Source organism: Lissotriton helveticus, chromosome 6, assembly GCF_964261635.1.
Source record: "Lissotriton helveticus chromosome 6, aLisHel1.1, whole genome shotgun sequence".
NCBI lineage: Eukaryota > Metazoa > Chordata > Amphibia > Caudata > Salamandridae > Lissotriton > Lissotriton helveticus.
The window spans coordinates 1,087,403,321-1,087,422,888 of NC_136067.1; the positions used below are offsets into that span (position 1 = coordinate 1,087,403,321).

Sequence of the window (19,568 nt, forward strand, 5' to 3'; positions counted from 1 at the left end):
TACATTAAGTCTGAGGTAAATAAGAATACCACAGGAACATAATGAAAAAGAGACCTACAACCCTTCCGAGCCAGATAGGAGTCGAACCTACAATCTTCTGATCCGTAGTCAGACGCGTTATCCATTGCGCCACTGGCCCTATGTATTTGCACCTATCTTTTTGTCCTTAAGAGGGCTAGAAAGCGTGTGTGTGTGTGTGTGTGTGTGTGTGTGTGTGAAGGCACAAGGAAACCCATCTGACCACCTGAAAGTCTGTTCTATGAGGTTTTCCTAAGTTGTACAAAGGACTTTAGGAGAAGGAAGGACCTAAAAGCTAGGCAAAATGGTCCTAGATCCAAGAAAATCTTTTAGATCAGGCTCAGTTTCTTAAATACTCTGGGTTAACATAATCAGCTCCAGGTCTGTGTGGGGCTGAGCTTGTGAACTCCTTAGTAAGTAGGCGGGTACAACAAAAGGGAGTTTAATATTACAATAGGGGTTAAAATTCAGACACCTTGTCGTAGGCTCACCTTGTCCAGGGACCCAAGCATGCTGCCTTTCCACACTCAGAGCACTTCACCTAACCTACTGTGCAGCTGTTTCGCCTTTAATATCAAAGTTCCACAGGCAGCGTGATGTCACAATGCTCCTTGTCTGTAGCCCAAACCATGAGCCTTTGCAACCCTGGCATAATCTACATACTTACGGTGTGTGAAGTCTTGGACCACGAATGCAGTGAAGAATAATGGATTGCTACTCTTCATACATTTTTGCCCATTGGCTCAGATTTGAATGCTTACTGGCCATCTGAGCATCTCTGCCAGGCCACCCTATGTCTAGAGACTGTGGATTTAGAGAGTTTATAAACATTGTCAGTTCATCAATACAGTGTGCTCGCTTCGGCAGCACATATACTAAAATTGGAACGATACAGAGAAGATTAGCATGGCCCCTGCGCAAGGATGACATGCAAATTCGTGAAGCGTTCCATATTTTTAACAGCTTTTAGGAGAGAAATCTTCTTTGTTTTCAAGACTTATTGAAATAATAAAGCAGGTTCCAGTCCTGTGTCATGTAATATGTATTTTTAAATTGTCTCTCCTCAACATTTTTAATGTATTTGCCTTGCAGTAAAGAAGGTGCGCTCTATGTCCAGCAGCATTTTACAAGGAAGCCTGCTGGACTTCTGGGACTTTTCTTTCTCTTTTTCAGCCTCCCTGTCATTATTCTTCACCACCTCCAAATCTATACTGCTGCTAGTGATGAGTTGCTTTGTGGGAAGCAGGATAAAGAGAAGGGCAGGGCCTATGCAAATGATGGCCTCAGGGATGCCTGGGAGTCCCTTTTCAGCAGTACTGTTAAAATCTGCCTTGCAACCAGATTGGTCGGGTATGCTGAAAAACACCACGCCAGATTGGGCACCAGGTCTCTAGGCGCTTGGAGGACATATTGGGTCTACATCCCTAAGTTTCTGAGGTCCAAGAAATGTTCACCCTCCGCCCTAATAGAGAGGTCGTGGCCGATCGTGGCTGAGAGGGGAAGAAGGTAGCAGGGCAAGATGCTCATGGTTCTTCTCTAATAATGGACCAACTTCCTCTCTCTCCTTAACTGTGGTTCTGCCTGGCTACTGGGGCTACCAGTTGTAAGCCTGCAGCCCACAAGGAGTTGGTTTGTCCCTCTCACAAATGTAAATGGGTAAGCATTCAATTGCACACACCTGCCTGTGTCCACAGACCCTCGCGCGCACACACACTTTTGTCAACAAGCTTTTTTATGTAGTTAAGAGAATCAGGGACCCATGTTGAAATACAAAAGCAGCACACCACGTGACGGCCGTCATGTAGAGTCCAGCAGCAAATGGGAAACGTTTAACTAGCCGTGGTCCTATTACTGCAGCTCTACCGTGGAACAACTGCTGGATGAGTCCTGCTGGAGAATATTGAACCTACATTAAGTCTGAGGTAAATAAGAATACCACAGGAACATAATGAAAAAGAGACCTACAACCCTTCCGAGCCAGATAGGAGTCGAACCTACAATCTTCTGATCCGTAGTCAGATGCGTTATCCATTGCGCCACTGGCCCTATGTATTTGCACCTATCTTTTTGTCCTTAAGAGGGCTAGAAAGCGTGTGTGTGTGTGTGTGTGTGTGTGTGTGAAGGCACAAGGAAACCCATCTGACCACCTGAAAGTCTGTTCTATGAGGTTTTCCTAAGTTGTACAAAGGACTTTAGGAGAAGGAAGGACCTAAAAGCTAGGCAAAATGGTCCTAGATCCAAGAAAATCTTTTAGATCAGGCTCAGTTTCTTAAATACTCTGGGTTAACATAATCAGCTCCAGGTCTGTGTGGGGCTGAGCTTGTGAACTCCTTAGTAAGTAGGCGGGTACAACAAAAGGGAGTTTAATATTACAATAGGGGTTAAAATTCAGACACCTTGTCGTAGGCTCACCTTGTCCAGGGACCCAAGCATGCTGCCTTTCCACACTCAGAGCACTTCACCTAACCTACTGTGCAGCTGTTTCGCCTTTAATATCAAAGTTCCACAGGCAGCGTGATGTCACAATGCTCCTTGTCTGTAGCCCAAACCATGAGCCTTTGCAACCCTGGCATAATCTACATACTTACGGTGTGTGAAGTCTTGGACCACGAATGCAGTGAAGAATAATGGATTGCTACTCTTCATACATTTTTGCCCATTGGCTCAGATTTGAATGCTTACTGGCCATCTGAGCATCTCTGCCAGGCCACCCTATGTCTAGAGACTGTGGATTTAGAGAGTTTATAAACATTGTCAGTTCATCAATACAGTGTGCTCGCTTCGGCAGCACATATACTAAAATTGGAACGATACAGAGAAGATTAGCATGGCCCCTGCACAAGGATGACACGCAAATTCGTGAAGCGTTCCATATTTTTAACAGCTTTTAGGAGAGAAATCTTCTTTGTTTTCAAGACTTATTGAAATAATAAAGCAGGTTCCAGTCCTGTGTCATGTAATATGTATTTTTAAATTGTCTCTCCTCAACATTTTTAATGTATTTGCCTTGCAGTAAAGAAGGTGCGCTCTATGTCCAGCAGCATTTTACAAGGAAGCCTGCTGGACTTCTGGGACTTTTCTTTCTCTTTTTCAGCCTCCCTGTCATTATTCTTCACCACCTCCAAATCTATACTGCTGCTAGTGATGAGTTGCTTTGTGGGAAGCAGGATAAAGAGAAGGGCAGGGCCTATGCAAATGATGGCCTCAGGGATGCCTGGGAGTCCCTTTTCAGCAGTACTGTTAAAATCTGCCTTGCAACCAGATTGGTCGGGTATGCTGAAAAACACCACGCCAGATTGGGCACCAGGTCTCTAGGCGCTTGGAGGACATATTGGGTCTACATCCCTAAGTTTCTGAGGTCCAAGAAATGTTCACCCTCCGCCCTAATAGAGAGGTCGTGGCCGATCGTGGCTGAGAGGGGAAGAAGGTAGCAGGGCAAGATGCTCATGGTTCTTCTCTAATAATGGACCAACTTCCTCTCTCTCCTTAACTGTGCTTCTGCCTGGCTACTGGGGCTACCAGTTGTAAGCCTGCAGCCCACAAGGAGTTGGTTTGTCCCTCTCACAAATGTAAATGGGTAAGCATTCAATTGCACACACCTGCCTGCGTCCACAGACCATCGCGCGCACACACACTTTTGTCAACAAGCTTTTTTATGTAGTTAAGAGAATCAGGGACCCATGTTGAAATACAAAAGCAGCACACCACGTGACGGCCATCATGTAGAGTCCAGCAGCAAATGGGAAACGTTTAACTAGCCGTGGTCCTATTACTGCAGCTCTACCGTGGAACAACTGCTGGATGAGTCCTGCTGGAGAATATTGAACCTACATTAAGTCTGAGGTAAATAAGAATACCACAGGAACATAATGAAAAAGAGACCTACAACCCTTCCGAGCCAGATAGGAGTTGAACCTACAATCTTCTGATCCGTAGTCAGACGCGTTATCCATTGCGCCACTGGCCCTATGTATTTGCACCTATCTTTTTGTCCTTAAGAGGGCTAGAAAGCGTGTGTGTGTGTGTGTGTGTGTGTGTGTGAAGGCACAAGGAAACCCATCTGACCACCTGAAAGTCTGTTCTATGAGGTTTTCCTAAGTTGTACAAAGGACTTTAGGAGAAGGAAGGACCTAAAAGCTAGGCAAAATGGTCCTAGATCCAAGAAAATCTTTTAGATCAGGCTCAGTTTCTTAAATACTCTGGGTTAACATAATCAGCTCCAGGTCTGTGTGGGGCTGAGCTTGTGAACTCCTTAGTAAGTAGGCGGGTACAACAAAAGGGAGTTTAATATTACAATAGGGGTTAAAATTCAGACACCTTGTCGTAGGCTCACCTTGTCCAGGGACCCAAGCATGCTGCCTTTCCACACTCAGAGCACTTCACCTAACCTACTGTGCAGCTGTTTCGCCTTTAATATCAAAGTTCCACAGGCAGCGTGATGTCACAATGCTCCTTGTCTGTAGCCCAAACCATGAGCCTTTGCAACCCTGGCATAATCTACATACTTACGGTGTGTGAAGTCTTGGACCACGAATGCAGTGAAGAATAATGGATTGCTACTCTTCATACATTTTTGCCCATTGGCTCAGATTTGAATGCTTACTGGCCATCTGAGCATCTCTGCCAGGCCACCCTATGTCTAGAGACTGTGGATTTAGAGAGTTTATAAACATTGTCAGTTCATCAATACAGTGTGCTCGCTTCGGCAGCACATATACTAAAATTGGAACGATACAGAGAAGATTAGCATGGCCCCTGCACAAGGATGACATGCAAATTCGTGAAGCGTTCCATATTTTTAACAGCTTTTAGGAGAGAAATCTTCTTTGTTTTCAAGACTTATTGAAATAATAAAGCAGGTTCCAGTCCTGTGTCATGTAATATGTATTTTTAAATTGTCTCTCCTCAACATTTTTAATGTATTTGCCTTGCAGTAAAGAAGGTGCGCTCTATGTCCAGCAGCATTTTACAAGGAAGCCTGCTGGACTTCTGGGACTTTTCTTTCTCTTTTTCAGCCTCCCTGTCATTATTCTTCACCACCTCCAAATCTATACTGCTGCTAGTGATGAGTTGCTTTGTGGGAAGCAGGATAAAGAGAAGGGCAGGGCCTATGCAAATGATGGCCTCAGGGATGCCTGGGAGTCCCTTTTCAGCAGTACTGTTAAAATCTGCCTTGCAACCAGATTGGTCGGGTATGCTGAAAAACACCACGCCAGATTGGGCACCAGGTCTCTAGGCGCTTGGAGGACATATTGGGTCTACATCCCTAAGTTTCTGAGGTCCAAGAAATGTTCACCCTCCGCCCTAATAGAGAGATTGTGGTCGATCGTGGCTGAGAGGGGAAGAAGGTAGCAGGGCAAGATGCTCATGGTTCTTCTCTAATAATGGACCAACTTCCTCTCTCTCCTTAACTGTGGTTCTGCCTGGCTACTGGGGCTACCAGTTGTAAGCCTGCAGCCCACAAGGAGTTGGTTTGTCCCTCTCACAAATGTAAATGGGTAAGCATTCAATTGCACACACCTGCCTGCGTCCACAGACCCTCGCGCGCACACACACTTTTGTCAACAAGCTTTTTTACGTAGTTAAGAGAATCAGGGACCCATGTTGAAATACAAAAGCAGCACACCACGTGACGGCCATCATGTAGAGTCCAGCAGCAAATGGGAAACGTTTAACTAGCCGTGGTCCTATTACTGCAGCTCTACCGTGGAACAACTGCTGGATGAGTCCTGCTGGAGAATATTGAACCTACATTAAGTCTGAGGTAAATAAGAATACCACAGGAACATAATGAAAAAGAGACCTACAACCCTTCCGAGCCAGATAGGAGTCGAACCTACAATCTTCTGATCCGTAGTCAGACGCGTTATCCATTGCGCCACTGGCCCTATGTATTTGCACCTATCTTTTTGTCCTTAAGAGGGCTAGAAAGCGTGTGTGTGTGTGTGTGTGTGTGTGTGAAGGCACAAGGAAACCCATCTGACCACCTGAAAGTCTGTTCTATGAGGTTTTCCTAAGTTGTACAAAGGACTTTAGGAGAAGGAAGGACCTAAAAGCTAGGCAAAATGGTCCTAGATCCAAGAAAATCTTTTAGATCAGGCTCAGTTTCTTAAATACTCTGGGTTAACATAATCAGCTCCAGGTCTGTGTGGGGCTGAGCTTGTGAACTCCTTAGTAAGTAGGCGGGTACAACAAAAGGGAGTTTAATATTACAATAGGGGTTAAAATTCAGACACCTTGTCGTAGGCTCACCTTGTCCAGGGACCCAAGCATGCTGCCTTTCCACACTCAGAGCACTTCACCTAACCTACTGTGCAGCTGTTTCGCCTTTAATATCAAAGTTCCACAGGCAGCGTGATGTCACAATGCTCCTTGTCTGTAGCCCAAACCATGAGCCTTTGCAACCCTGGCATAATCTACATACTTACGGTGTGTGAAGTCTTGGACCACGAATGCAGTGAAGAATAATGGATTGCTACTCTTCATACATTTTTGCCCATTGGCTCAGATTTGAATGCTTACTGGCCATCTGAGCATCTCTGCCAGGCCACCCTATGTCTAGAGACTGTGGATTTAGAGAGTTTATAAACATTGTCAGTTCATCAATACAGTGTGCTCGCTTCGGCAGCACATATACTAAAATTGGAACGATACAGAGAAGATTAGCATGGCCCCTGCGCAAGGATGACACGCAAATTTGTGAAGCGTTCCATATTTTTAACAGCTTTTAGGAGAGAAATCTTCTTTGTTTTCAAGACTTATTGAAATAATAAAGCAGGTTCCAGTCCTGTGTCATGTAATATGTATTTTTAAATTGTCTCTCCTCAACATTTTTAATGTATTTGCCTTGCAGTAAAGAAGGTGCGCTCTATGTCCAGCAGCATTTTACAAGGAAGCCTGCTGGACTTCTGGGACTTTTCTTTCTCTTTTTCAGCCTCCCTGTCATTATTCTTCACCACCTCCAAATCTATACTGCTGCTAGTGATGAGTTGCTTTGTGGGAAGCAGGATAAAGAGAAGGGCAGGGCCTATGCAAATGATGGCCTCAGGGATGCCTGGGAGTCCCTTTTCAGCAGTAGTGTTAAAATCTGCCTTGCAACCAGATTGGTCGGGTATGCTGAAAAACACCACGGCAGATTGGGCACCAGGTCTCTAGGCGCTTGGAGGACATATTGGGTCTACATCCCTAAGTTTCTGAGGTCCAAGAAATGTTCACCCTCCGCCCTAATAGAGAGGTCGTGGCCGATCGTGGCTGAGAGGGGAAGAAGGTAGCAGGGCAAGATGCTCATGGTTCTTCTCTAATAATGGACCAACTTTCTCTCTCTCCTTAACTGTGGTTCTGCCTGGCTACTGGGGCTACCAGTTGTAAGCCTGCAGCCCACAAGGAGTTGGTTTGTCCCTCTCACAAATGTAAATGGGTAAGCATTCAATTGCACACACCTGCCTGCGTCCACAGACCCTCGCGCGCACACACACTTTTGTCAACAAGCTTTTTTATGTAGTTAAGAGAATCAGGGACCCATGTTGAAATACAAAAGCAGCACACCACGTGACGGCCGTCATGTAGAGTCCAGCAGCAAATGGGAAACGTTTAACTAGCCGTGGTCCTATTACTGCAGCTCTACCGTGGAACAACTGCTGGATGAGTCCTGCTGGAGAATATTGAACCTACATTAAGTCTGAGGTAAATAAGAATACCACAGGAACATAATGAAAAAGAGACCTACAACCCTTCCGAGCCAGATAGGAGTCGAACCTACAATCTTCTGATCCGTAGTCAGACGCGTTATCCATTGCGCCACTGGCCCTAAGTATTTGCACCTATCTTTTTGTCCTTAAGAGGGCTAGAAAGCGTGTGTGTGTGTGTGTGTGTGTGTGTGTGTGTGAAGGCACAAGGAAACCCATCTGACCACCTGAAAGTCTGTTCTATGAGGTTTTCCTAAGTTGTACAAAGGACTTTAGGAGAAGGAAGGACCTAAAAGCTAGGCAAAATGGTCCTAGATCCAAGAAAATCTTTTAGATCAGGCTCAGTTTCTTAAATACTCTGGGTTAACATAATCAGCTCCAGGTCTGTGTGGGGCTGAGCTTGTGAACTCCTTAGTAAGTAGGCGGGTACAACAAAAGGGAGTTTAATATTACAATAGGGGTTAAAATTCAGACACCTTGTCGTAGGCTCACCTTGTCCAGGGACCCAAGCATGCTGCCTTTCCACACTCAGAGCACTTCACCTAACCTACTGTGCAGCTGTTTCGCCTTTAATATCAAAGTTCCACAGGCAGCGTGATGTCACAATGCTCCTTGTCTGTAGCCCAAACCATGAGCCTTTGCAACCCTGGCATAATCTACATACTTACGGTGTGTGAAGTCTTGGACCACGAATGCAGTGAAGAATAATGGATTGCTACTCTTCATACATTTTTGCCCATTGGCTCAGATTTGAATGCTTACTGGCCATCTGAGCATCTCTGCCAGGCCACCCTATGTCTAGAGACTGTGGATTTAGAGAGTTTATAAACATTGTCAGTTCATCAATACAGTGTGCTCGCTTCGGCAGCACATATACTAAAATTGGAACGATACAGAGAAGATTAGCATGGCCCCTGCGCAAGGATGACACGCAAATTCGTGAAGCGTTCCATATTTTTAACAGCTTTTAGGAGAGAAATCTTCTTTGTTTTCAAGACTTATTGAAATAATAAAGCAGGTTCCAGTCCTGTGTCATGTAATATGTATTTTTAAATTGTCTCTCCTCAACATTTTTAATGTATTTGCCTTGCAGTAAAGAAGGTGCGCTCTATGTCCAGCAGCATTTTACAAGGAAGCCTGCTGGACTTCTGGGACTTTTCTTTCTCTTTTTCAGCCTCCCTGTCATTATTCTTCACCACCTCCAAATCTATACTGCTGCTAGTGATGAGTTGCTTTGTGGGAAGCAGGATAAAGAGAAGGGCAGGGCCTATGCAAATGATGGCCTCAGGGATGCCTGGGAGTCCCTTTTCAGCAGTACTGTTAAAATCTGCCTTGCAACCAGATTGGTCGGGTATGCTGAAAAACACCACGCCAGATTGGGCACCAGGTCTCTAGGCGCTTGGAGGACATATTGGGTCTACATCCCTAAGTTTCTGAGGTCCAAGAAATGTTCACCCTCCGCCCTAATAGAGAGATCGTGGCCGATCGTGGCTGAGAGGGGAAGAAGGTAGCAGGGCAAGATGCTCATGGTTCTTCTCTAATAATGGACCAACTTCCTCTCTCTCCTTAACTGTGGTTCTGCCTGGCTACTGGGGCTACCAGTTGTAAGCCTGCAGCCCACAAGGAGTTGGTTTGTCCCTCTCACAAATGTAAATGGGTAAGCATTCAATTGCACACACCTACCTGCGTCCACAGACCCTCGCGCGCACACACACTTTTGTCAACAAGCTTTTTTATGTAGTTAAGAGAATCAGGGACCCATGTTGAAATACAAAAGCAGCACACCACGTGACGGCCGTCATGTAGAGTCCAGCAGCAAATGGGAAACGTTTAACTAGCCGTGGTCCTATTACTGCAGCTCTACCGTGGAACAACTGCTGGATGAGTCCTGCTGGAGAATATTGAACCTACATTAAGTCTGAGGTAAATAAGAATACCACAGGAACATAATGAAAAAGAGACCTACAACCCTTCCGAGCCAGATAGGAGTCGAACCTACAATCTTCTGAGCCGTAGTCAGACACGTTATCCATTGCACCACTGGCCCTATGTATTTGCACCTATCTTTTTGTCCTTAAGAGGGCTAGAAAGCGTGTGTGTGTGTGTGTGTGTGAAGGCACAAGGAAACCCATCTGACCACCTGAAAGTCTGTTCTATGAGGTTTTCCTAAGTTGTACAAAGGACTTTAGGAGAAGGAAGGACCTAAAAGCTAGGCAAAATGGTCCTAGATCCAAGAAAATCTTTTAGATCAGGCTCAGTTTCTTAAATACTCTGGGTTAACATAATCAGCTCCAGGTCTGTGTGGGGCTGAGCTTGTGAACTCCTTAGTAAGTAGGCGGGTACAACAAAAGGGAGTTTAATATTACAATAGGGGTTAAAATTCAGACACCTTGTCGTAGGCTCACCTTGTCCAGGGACCCAAGCATGCTGCCTTTCCACACTCAGAGCACTTCACCTAACCTACTGTGCAGCTGTTTCGCCTTTAATATCAAAGTTCCACAGGCAGCGTGATGTCACAATGCTCCTTGTCTGTAGCCCAAACCATGAGCCTTTGCAACCCTGGCATAATCTACATACTTACGGTGTGTGAAGTCTTGGACCACGAATGCAGTGAAGAATAATGGATTGCTACTCTTCATACATTTTTGCCCATTGGCTCAGATTTGAATGCTTACTGGCCATCTGAGCATCTCTGCCAGGCCACCCTATGTCTAGAGACTGTGGATTTAGAGAGTTTATAAACATTGTCAGTTCATCAATACAGTGTGCTCGCTTCGGCAGCACATATACTAACATTGGAACGATACAGAGAAGATTAGCATGGCCCCTGCACAAGGATGACACGCAAATTCGTGAAGCGTTCCATATTTTTAACAGCTTTTAGGAGAGAAATCTTCTTTGTTTTCAAGACTTATTGAAATAATAAAGCAGGTTCCAGTCCTGTGTCATGTAATATGTATTTTTAAATTGTCTCTCCTCAACATTTTTAATGTATTTGCCTTGCAGTAAAGAAGGTGCGCTCTATGTCCAGCAGCATTTTACAAGGAAGCCTGCTGGACTTCTGGGACTTTTCTTTCTCTTTTTCAGCCTCCCTGTCATTATTCTTCACCACCTCCAAATCTATACTGCTGCTAGTGATGAGTTGCTTTGTGGGAAGCAGGATAAAGAGAAGGGCAGGGCCTATGCAAATGATGGCCTCAGGGATGCCTGGGAGTCCCTTTTCAGCAGTACTGTTAAAATCTGCCTTGCAACCAGATTGGTCGGGTATGCTGAAAAACACCACGCCAGATTGGGCACCAGGTCTCTAGGCGCTTGGAGGACATATTGGGTCTACATCCCTAAGTTTCTGAGGTCCAAGAAATGTTCACCCTCCGCCCTAATAGAGAGATTGTGGTCGATCGTGGCTGAGAGGGGAAGAAGGTAGCAGGGCAAGATGCTCATGGTTCTTCTCTAATAATGGACCAACTTCCTCTCTCTCCTTAACTGTGGTTCTGCCTGGCTACTGGGGCTACCAGTTGTAAGCCTGCAGCCCACAAGGAGTTGGTTTGTCCCTCTCACAAATGTAAATGGGTAAGCATTCAATTGCACACACCTGCCTGCGTCCACAGACCCTCGCGCGCACACACACTTTTGTCAACAAGCTTTTTTATGTAGTTAAGAGAATCAGGGACCCATGTTGAAATACAAAAGCAGCACACCACGTGACGGCCATCATGTAGAGTCCAGCAGCAAATGGGAAACGTTTAACTAGCCGTGGTCCTATTACTGCAGCTCTACCGTGGAACAACTGCTGGATGAGCCCTGCTGGAGAATATTGAACCTACATTAAGTCTGAGGTAAATAAGAATACCACAGGAACATAATGAAAAAGAGACCTACAACCCTTCCGAGCCAGATAGGAGTCGAACCTACAATCTTCTGATCCGTAGTCAGACGCGTTATCCATTGCGCCACTGGCCCTATGTATTTGCACCTATCTTTTTGTCCTTAAGAGGGCTAGAAAGCGTGTGTGTGTGTGTGTGTGTGTGTGAAGGCACAAGGAAACCCATCTGACCACCTGAAAGTCTGTTCTATGAGGTTTTCCTAAGTTGTACAAAGGACTTTAGGAGAAGGAAGGACCTAAAAGCTAGGCAAAATGGTCCTAGATCCAAGAAAATCTTTTAGATCAGGCTCAGTTTCTTAAATACTCTGGGTTAACATAATCAGCTCCAGGTCTGTGTGGGGCTGAGCTTGTGAACTCCTTAGTAAGTAGGCGGGTACAACAAAAGGGAGTTTAATATTACAATAGGGGTAAAAATTCAGACACCTTGTCGTAGGCTCACCTTGTCCAGGGACCCAAGCATGCTGCCTTTCCACACTCAGAGCACTTCACCTAACCTACTGTGCAGCTGTTTCGCCTTTAATATCAAAGTTCCACAGGCAGCGTGATGTCACAATGCTCCTTGTCTGTAGCCCAAACCATGAGCCTTTGCAACCCTGGCATAATCTACATACTTACGGTGTGTGAAGTCTTGGACCACGAATGCAGTGAAGAATAATGGATTGCTACTCTTCATACATTTTTGCCCATTGGCTCAGATTTGAATGCTTACTGGCCATCTGAGCATCTCTGCCAGGCCACCCTATGTCTAGAGACTGTGGATTTAGAGAGTTTATAAACATTGTCAGTTCATCAATACAGTGTGCTCGCTTCGGCAGCACATATACTAAAATTGGAACGATACAGAGAAGATTAGCATGGCCCCTGCGCAAGGATGACACGCAAATTCGTGAAGCGTTCCATATTTTTTACAGCTTTTAGGAGAGAAATCTTCTTTGTTTTCAAGACTTATTGAAATAATAAAGCAGGTTCCAGTCCTGTGTCATGTAATATGTATTTTTAAATTGTCTCTCCTCAACATTTTTAATGTATTTGCCTTGCAGTAAAGAAGGTGCGCTCTATGTCCAGCAGCATTTTACAAGGAAGCCTGCTGGACTTCTGGGACTTTTCTTTCTCTTTTTCAGCCTCCCTGTCATTATTCTTCACCACCTCCAAATCTATACTGCTGCTAGTGATGAGTTGCTTTGTGGGAAGCAGGATAAAGAGAAGGGCAGGGCCTATGCAAATGATGGCCTCAGGGATGCCTGGGAGTCCCTTTTCAGCAGTAGTGTTAAAATCTGCCTTGCAACCAGATTGGTCGGGTATGCTGAAAAACACCACGGCAGATTGGGCACCAGGTCTCTAGGCGCTTGGAGGACATATTGGGTCTACATCCCTAAGTTTCTGAGGTCCAAGAAATGTTCACCCTCCGCCCTAATAGAGAGGTCATGGCCGATCGTGGCTGAGAGGGGAAGAAGGTAGCAGGGCAAGATGCTCATGGTTCTTCTCTAATAATGGACCAACTTTCTCTCTCTCCTTAACTGTGGTTCTGCCTGGCTACTGGGGCTACCAGTTGTAAGCCTGCAGCCCACAAGGAGTTGGTTTGTCCCTCTCACAAATGTAAATGGGTAAGCATTCAATTGCACACACCTGCCTGCGTCCACAGACCCTCGCGCGCACACACACTTTTGTCAACAAGCTTTTTTATGTAGTTAAGAGAATCAGGGACCCATGTTGAAATACAAAAGCAGCACACCACGTGACGGCCGTCATGTAGAGTCCAGCAGCAAATGGGAAACGTTTAACTAGCCGTGGTCCTATTACTGCAGCTCTACCGTGGAACAACTGCTGGATGAGTCCTGCTGGAGAATATTGAACCTACATTAAGTCTGAGGTAAATAAGAATACCACAGGAACATAATGAAAAAGAGACCTACAACCCTTCCGAGCCAGATAGAAGTCGAACCTACAATCTTCTGATCCGTAGTCAGACGCGTTATCCATTGCGCCACTGGCCCTAAGTATTTGCACCTATCTTTTTGTCCTTAAGAGGGCTAGAAAGCGTGTGTGTGTGTGTGTGTGTGTGTGTGTGTGTGAAGGCACAAGGAAACCCATCTGACCACCTGAAAGTCTGTTCTATGAGGTTTTCCTAAGTTGTACAAAGGACTTTAGGAGAAGGAAGGACCTAAAAGCTAGGCAAAATGGTCCTAGATCCAAGAAAATCTTTTAGATCAGGCTCAGTTTCTTAAATACTCTGGGTTAACATAATCAGCTCCAGGTCTGTGTGGGGCTGAGCTTGTGAACTCCTTAGTAAGTAGGCGGGTACAACAAAAGGGAGTTTAATATTACAATAGGGGTTAAAATTCAGACACCTTGTCGTAGGCTCACCTTGTCCAGGGACCCAAGCATGCTGCCTTTCCACACTCAGAGCACTTCACCTAACCTACTGTGCAGCTGTTTCGCCTTTAATATCAAAGTTCCACAGGCAGCGTGATGTCACAATGCTCCTTGTCTGTAGCCCAAACCATGAGCCTTTGCAACCCTGGCATAATCTACATACTTACGGTGTGTGAAGTCTTGGACCACGAATGCAGTGAAGAATAATGGATTGCTACTCTTCATACATTTTTGCCCATTGGCTCAGATTTGAATGCTTACTGGCCATCTGAGCATCTCTGCCAGGCCACCCTATGTCTAGAGACTGTGGATTTAGAGAGTTTATAAACATTGTCAGTTCATCAATACAGTGTGCTCGCTTTGGCAGCACATATACTAAAATTGGAACGATACAGAGAAGATTAGCATGGCCCCTGCGCAAGGATGACACGCAAATTCGTGAAGCGTTCCATATTTTTAACAGCTTTTAGGAGAGAAATCTTCTTTGTTTTCAAGAGTTATTGAAATAATAAAGCAGGTTCCAGTCCTGTGTCATGTAATATGTATTTTTAAATTGTCTCTCCTCAACATTTTTAATGTATTTGCCTTGCAGTAAAGAAGGTGCGCTCTATGTCCAGCAGCATTTTACAAGGAAGCCTGCTGGACTTCTGGGACTTTTCTTTCTCTTTTTCAGCCTCCCTGTCATTATTCTTCACCACCTCCAAATCTATACTGCTGCTAGTGATGAGTTGCTTTGTGGGAAGCAGGATAAAGAGAAGGGCAGGGCCTATGCAAATGATGGCCTCAGGGATGCCTGGGAGTCCCTTTTCAGCAGTACTGTTAAAATCTGCCTTGCAACCAGATTGGTCGGGTATGCTGAAAAACACCACGCCAGATTGGGCACCAGGTCTCTAGGCGCTTGGAGGACATATTGGGTCTACATCCCTAAGTTTCTGAGGTCCAAGAAATGTTCACCCTCCGCCCTAATAGAGAGATCGTGGCCGATCGTGGCTGAGAGGGGAAGAAGGTAGCAGGGCAAGATGCTCATGGTTCTTCTCTAATAATGGACCAACTTCCTCTCTCTCCTTAACTGTGGTTCTGCCTGGCTACTGGGGCTACCAGTTGTAAGCCTGCAGCCCACAAGGAGTTGGTTTGTCCCTCTCACAAATGTAAATGGGTAAGCATTCAATTGCACACACCTACCTGCGTCCACAGACCCTCGCGCGCACACACACTTTTGTCAACAAGCTTTTTTATGTAGTTAAGAGAATCAGGGACCCATGTTGAAATACAAAAGCAGCACACCACGTGACGGCCGTCATGTAGAGTCCAGCAGCAAATGGGAAACGTTTAACTAGCCGTGGTCCTATTACTGCAGCTCTACCGTGGAACAACTGCTGGATGAGTCCTGCTGGAGAATATTGAACCTACATTAAGTCTGAGGTAAATAAGAATACCACAGGAACATAATGAAAAAGAGACCTACAACCCTTCCGAGCCAGATAGGAGTCGAACCTACAATCTTCTGAGCCGTAGTCAGACACGTTATCCATTGCACCACTGGCCCTATGTATTTGCGCCTATCTTTTTGTCCTTAAGAGGGCTAGAAAGCGTGTGTGTGTGTGTGTGTGTGTGAAGGCACAAGGAAACCCATCTGACCACCTGAAAGTCTGTTCTATGAGGTTTTCCTAAGTTGTACAAAGGACTTTAGGAGAAGGAAGGACCTAAAAGCTAGGCAAAATGGTCCTAGATCCAAGAAAATCTTTTAGATCAGGCTCAGTTTCTTAAATACTCTGGGTTAACATAATCAGCTCCAGGTCTGTGTGGGGCTGAGCTTGTGAACTCCTTAGTAAGTAGGCGGGTACAACAAAAGGGAGTTTAATATTACAATAGGGGTTAAAATTCAGACACCTTGTCGTAGGCTCACCTTGTCCAGGGACCCAAGCATGCTGCCTTTCCACACTCAGAGCACTTCACCTAACCTACTGTGCAGCTGTTTCGCCTTTAATATCAAAGTTCCACAGGCAGCGTGATGTCACAATGCTCCTTGTCTGTAGCCCAAACCATGAGCCTTTGCAACCCTGGCATAATCTACATACTTACGGTGTGTGAAGTCTTGGACCACGAATGCAGTGAAGAATAATGGATTGCTACTCTTCATACATTTTTGCCCATTGGCTCAGATTTGAATGCTTACTGGCCATCTGAGCATCTCTGCCAGGCCACCCTATGTCTAGAGACTGTGGATTTAGAGAGTTTATAAACATTGTCAGTTCATCAATACAGTGTGCTCGCTTCGGCAGCACATATACTAACATTGGAACGATACAGAGAAGATTAGCATGGCCCCTGCACAAGGATGACACGCAAATTCGTGAAGCGTTCCATATTTTTAACAGCTTTTAGGAGAGAAATCTTCTTTGTTTTCAAGACTTATTGAAATAATAAAGCAGGTTCCAGTCCTGTGTCATGTAATATGTATTTTTAAATTGTCTCTCCTCAACATTTTTAATGTATTTGCCTTGCAGTAAAGAAGGTGCGCTCTATGTCCAGCAGCATTTTACAAGGAAGCCTGCTGGACTTCTGGGACTTTTCTTTCTCTTTTTCAGCCTCCCTGTCATTATTCTTCACCACCTCCAAATCTATACTGCTGCTAGTGATGAGTTGCTTTGTGGGAAGCAGGATAAAGAGAAGGGCAGGGCCTATGCAAATGATGGCCTCAGGGATGCCTGGGAGTCCCTTTTCAGCAGTACTGTTAAAATCTGCCTTGCAACCAGATTGGTCGGGTATGCTGAAAAACACCACGCCAGATTGGGCACCAGGTCTCTAGGCGCTTGGAGGACATATTGGGTCTACATCCCTAAGTTTCTGAGGTCCAAGAAATGTTCACCCTCCGCCCTAATAGAGAGGTCTTGGCCGATCGTGGCTGAGAGGGGAAGAAGGTAGCAGGGCAAGATGCTCATGGTTCTTCTCTAATAATGGACCAACTTCCTCTCTCTCCTTAACTGTGGTTCTGCCTGGCTACTGGGGCTACCAGTTGTAAGCCTGCAGCCCACAAGGAGTTGGTTTGTCCCTCTCACAAATGTAAATGGGTAAGCATTCAATTGCACACACCTGCCTGCGTCCACAGACCCTCGCGCGCACACACACTTTTGTCAACAAGCTTTTTTATGTAGTTAAGAGAATCAGGGACCCATGTTGAAATACAAAAGCAGCACACCACGTGACGGCCGTCATGTAGAGTCCAGCAGCAAATGGGAAACGTTTAACTAGCCGTGGTCCTATTACTGCAGCTCTACCGTGGAACAACTGCTGGATGAGTCCTGCTGGAGAATATTGAACCTACATTAAGTCTGAGGTAAATAAGAATACCGTAGGAACATAATGAAAAAGAGACCTACAACCCTTCCGAGCCAGATAGGAGTCGAACCTACAATCTTCTGATCCGTAGTCAGACGCGTTATCCATTGCGCCACTGGCCCTATGTATTTGCACCTATCTTGTTGTCCTTAAGAGGGCTAGAAAGCGTGTGTGTGTGTGTGTGTGTGTGTGAAGGCACAAGGAAACCCATCTGACCACCTGAAAGTCTGTTCTATGAGGTTTTCCTAAGTTGTACAAAGGACTTTAGGAGAAGGAAGGACCTAAAAGCTAGGCAAAATGGTCCTAGATCCAAGAAAATCTTTTAGATCAGGCTCAGTTTCTTAAATACTCTGGGTTAACATAATCAGCTCCAGGTCTGTGTGGGGCTGAGCTTGTGAACTCCTTAGTAAGTAGGCGGGTACAACAAAAGGGAGTTTAATATTACAATAGGGGTTAAAATTCAGACACCTTGTCGTAGGCTCACCTTGTCCAGGGACCCAAGCATGCTGCCTTTCCAAACTCAGAGCACTTCACCTAACCTACTGTGCAGCTGTTTCGCCTTTAATATCAAAGTTCCACAGGCAGCGTGATGTTACAATGCTCCTTGTCTGTAGCCCAAACCATGAGCCTTTGCAACCCTGGCATAATCTACATACTTACGGTGTGTGAAGTCTTGGACCACGAATGCAGTGAAGAATAATGGATTGCTACTCTTCATACATTTTTGCCCATTGGCTCAGATTTGAATGCTTACTGGCCATCTGAGCATCTCTGCCAGGCCACCCTATGTCTAGAGACTGTGGATTTAGAGAGTTTATAAACATTGTCAGTTCATTAATAAAGTGTGCTCGCTTCGGCAGCACATATACTAAAATTGGAACGATACAGAGAAGATTAGCATGGCCCCTGCGCAAGGATGACACGCAAATTCGTGAAGCGTTCCATATTTTTAACAGCTTTTAGGAGAGAAATCTTCTTTGTTTTCAAGACTTATTGAAATAATAAAGCAGGTTCCAGTCCTGTGTCATGTAATATGTATTTTTAAATTGTCTCTCCTCAACATTTTTAATGTATTTGCCTTGCAGTAAAGAAGGTGCGCTCTATGTCCAGCAGCATTTTACAAGGAAGCCTGCTGGACTTCTGGGACTTTTCTTTCTCTTTTTCAGCCTCCCTGTCATTATTCTTCACCACCTCCAAATCTATACTGCTGCTAGTGATGAGTTGCTTTGTGGGAAGCAGGATAAAGAGAAGGGCAGGGCCTATGCAAATGATGGCCTCAGGGATGCCTGGGAGTCCCTTTTCAGCAGTACTGTTAAAATCTGCCTTGCAACCAGATTGGTCGGGTATGCTGAAAAACACCACGCCAGATTGGGCACCAGGTCTCTAGGCGCTTGGAGGACATATTGGGTCTACATCCCTAAGTTTCTGAGGTCCAAGAAATGTTCACCCTCCGCCCTAATAGAGAGGTCGTGGCCGATCGTGGCTGAGAGGGGAAGAAGGTAGCAGGGCAAGATGCTCATGGTTCTTCTCTAATAATGGACCAACTTCCTCTCTCTCCTTAACTGTGGTTCTGCCTGGCTACTGGGGCTACCAGTTGTACGCCTGCAACCCACAAGGAGTTGGTTTGTCCCTCTCACAAATGTAAATGGGTAAGCATTCAATTGCACACACCTGCCTGTGTCCACAGACCCTCGCGCACACACACTTTTGTCAACAAGCTTTTTTATGTAGTTAAGAGAATCAGGGACCCATGTTGAAATACAAAAGCAGCACACCACGTGACGGCCGTCATGTAGAGTCCAGCAGCAAATGGGAAACGTTTATCAAGCCGTGGTCCTAATACTGCAGCTCTACCGTGGAACAACTGCTGGATGAGCCCTGCTGGAGAATATTAAACCTACAACAAGTCTGAGGTAAATAAGAATACCACAGAAACATAATGAAAAAGAGACCTACAACCCTTCCGAGCCAGATAGGAGTCGAACCTACAATCTTCTGATCCGTAGTCAGACGCGTTATCCATTGCGCCACTGGCCCTATGTATTCACACCCATCTTTTTGTCCTTAAGAGGGCTAGAAAGCGTGTGTGTGTGTGTGTGTGTGAAGGCACAAGGAAACCCATCTGACCACCTGAAAATCTGTTCTATGAGGTTTTCCTAAGTTGTACAAAGGACTTTAGGAGAAGGAAGGACCTAAAAGCTAGGCAAAATGGTCCTAGATCCAAGAAAATCTTTTAGATCAGGCTCAGTTTCTTAAATACTCTGGGTTAA

The 19,568-nt window shown here is 45.3% G+C and overlaps 19 non-coding genes across 19 annotated transcripts; 10 read left to right on the forward strand and 9 right to left on the reverse strand.

Moving 5' to 3' along the window:
- Positions 1-66: 66 nt before the first annotated feature.
- Positions 67-139, reverse strand: TRNAR-ACG (transfer RNA arginine (anticodon ACG)). The gene has a single exon. It is a non-coding gene; the product is annotated as a tRNA-Arg (tRNA).
- A 730-nt stretch (positions 140-869) lies between these two features.
- On the forward strand, positions 870-976 carry LOC144764904 (U6 spliceosomal RNA). The gene has a single exon (XR_013596929.1). It is a non-coding gene; the product is annotated as a U6 spliceosomal RNA (small nuclear RNA).
- Positions 977-1,991: 1,015 nt separating this feature from the next.
- On the reverse strand, positions 1,992-2,064 carry TRNAR-ACG (transfer RNA arginine (anticodon ACG)). Its single transcript has one exon. It is a non-coding gene; the product is annotated as a tRNA-Arg (tRNA).
- A 726-nt stretch (positions 2,065-2,790) lies between these two features.
- On the forward strand, positions 2,791-2,897 carry LOC144764563 (U6 spliceosomal RNA). The gene has a single exon (XR_013596617.1). It is a non-coding gene; the product is annotated as a U6 spliceosomal RNA (small nuclear RNA).
- A 1,015-nt stretch (positions 2,898-3,912) lies between these two features.
- On the reverse strand, positions 3,913-3,985 carry TRNAR-ACG (transfer RNA arginine (anticodon ACG)). Its single transcript has one exon. It is a non-coding gene; the product is annotated as a tRNA-Arg (tRNA).
- Positions 3,986-4,711: 726 nt separating this feature from the next.
- Positions 4,712-4,818, forward strand: LOC144764895 (U6 spliceosomal RNA). Its single transcript, XR_013596921.1, has one exon. It is a non-coding gene; the product is annotated as a U6 spliceosomal RNA (small nuclear RNA).
- A 1,015-nt stretch (positions 4,819-5,833) lies between these two features.
- TRNAR-ACG (transfer RNA arginine (anticodon ACG)) lies at positions 5,834-5,906 on the reverse strand. The gene has a single exon. It is a non-coding gene; the product is annotated as a tRNA-Arg (tRNA).
- Positions 5,907-6,630: 724 nt separating this feature from the next.
- Positions 6,631-6,737, forward strand: LOC144764788 (U6 spliceosomal RNA). The gene has a single exon (XR_013596818.1). It is a non-coding gene; the product is annotated as a U6 spliceosomal RNA (small nuclear RNA).
- A 1,015-nt stretch (positions 6,738-7,752) lies between these two features.
- TRNAR-ACG (transfer RNA arginine (anticodon ACG)) lies at positions 7,753-7,825 on the reverse strand. Its single transcript has one exon. It is a non-coding gene; the product is annotated as a tRNA-Arg (tRNA).
- A 730-nt stretch (positions 7,826-8,555) lies between these two features.
- LOC144764599 (U6 spliceosomal RNA) lies at positions 8,556-8,662 on the forward strand. The gene has a single exon (XR_013596650.1). It is a non-coding gene; the product is annotated as a U6 spliceosomal RNA (small nuclear RNA).
- A 1,806-nt stretch (positions 8,663-10,468) lies between these two features.
- On the forward strand, positions 10,469-10,575 carry LOC144764936 (U6 spliceosomal RNA). The gene has a single exon (XR_013596959.1). It is a non-coding gene; the product is annotated as a U6 spliceosomal RNA (small nuclear RNA).
- A 1,015-nt stretch (positions 10,576-11,590) lies between these two features.
- Positions 11,591-11,663, reverse strand: TRNAR-ACG (transfer RNA arginine (anticodon ACG)). Its single transcript has one exon. It is a non-coding gene; the product is annotated as a tRNA-Arg (tRNA).
- A 722-nt stretch (positions 11,664-12,385) lies between these two features.
- Positions 12,386-12,492, forward strand: LOC144764600 (U6 spliceosomal RNA). The gene has a single exon (XR_013596651.1). It is a non-coding gene; the product is annotated as a U6 spliceosomal RNA (small nuclear RNA).
- A 1,015-nt stretch (positions 12,493-13,507) lies between these two features.
- TRNAR-ACG (transfer RNA arginine (anticodon ACG)) lies at positions 13,508-13,580 on the reverse strand. The gene has a single exon. It is a non-coding gene; the product is annotated as a tRNA-Arg (tRNA).
- Positions 13,581-14,310: 730 nt separating this feature from the next.
- LOC144764819 (U6 spliceosomal RNA) lies at positions 14,311-14,417 on the forward strand. The gene has a single exon (XR_013596848.1). It is a non-coding gene; the product is annotated as a U6 spliceosomal RNA (small nuclear RNA).
- Positions 14,418-16,225: 1,808 nt separating this feature from the next.
- Positions 16,226-16,332, forward strand: LOC144764937 (U6 spliceosomal RNA). Its single transcript, XR_013596960.1, has one exon. It is a non-coding gene; the product is annotated as a U6 spliceosomal RNA (small nuclear RNA).
- Positions 16,333-17,347: 1,015 nt separating this feature from the next.
- Positions 17,348-17,420, reverse strand: TRNAR-ACG (transfer RNA arginine (anticodon ACG)). The gene has a single exon. It is a non-coding gene; the product is annotated as a tRNA-Arg (tRNA).
- A 722-nt stretch (positions 17,421-18,142) lies between these two features.
- On the forward strand, positions 18,143-18,249 carry LOC144764603 (U6 spliceosomal RNA). Its single transcript, XR_013596652.1, has one exon. It is a non-coding gene; the product is annotated as a U6 spliceosomal RNA (small nuclear RNA).
- A 1,013-nt stretch (positions 18,250-19,262) lies between these two features.
- On the reverse strand, positions 19,263-19,335 carry TRNAR-ACG (transfer RNA arginine (anticodon ACG)). The gene has a single exon. It is a non-coding gene; the product is annotated as a tRNA-Arg (tRNA).
- Between the last annotated feature and the right edge of the window lie 233 nt (positions 19,336-19,568).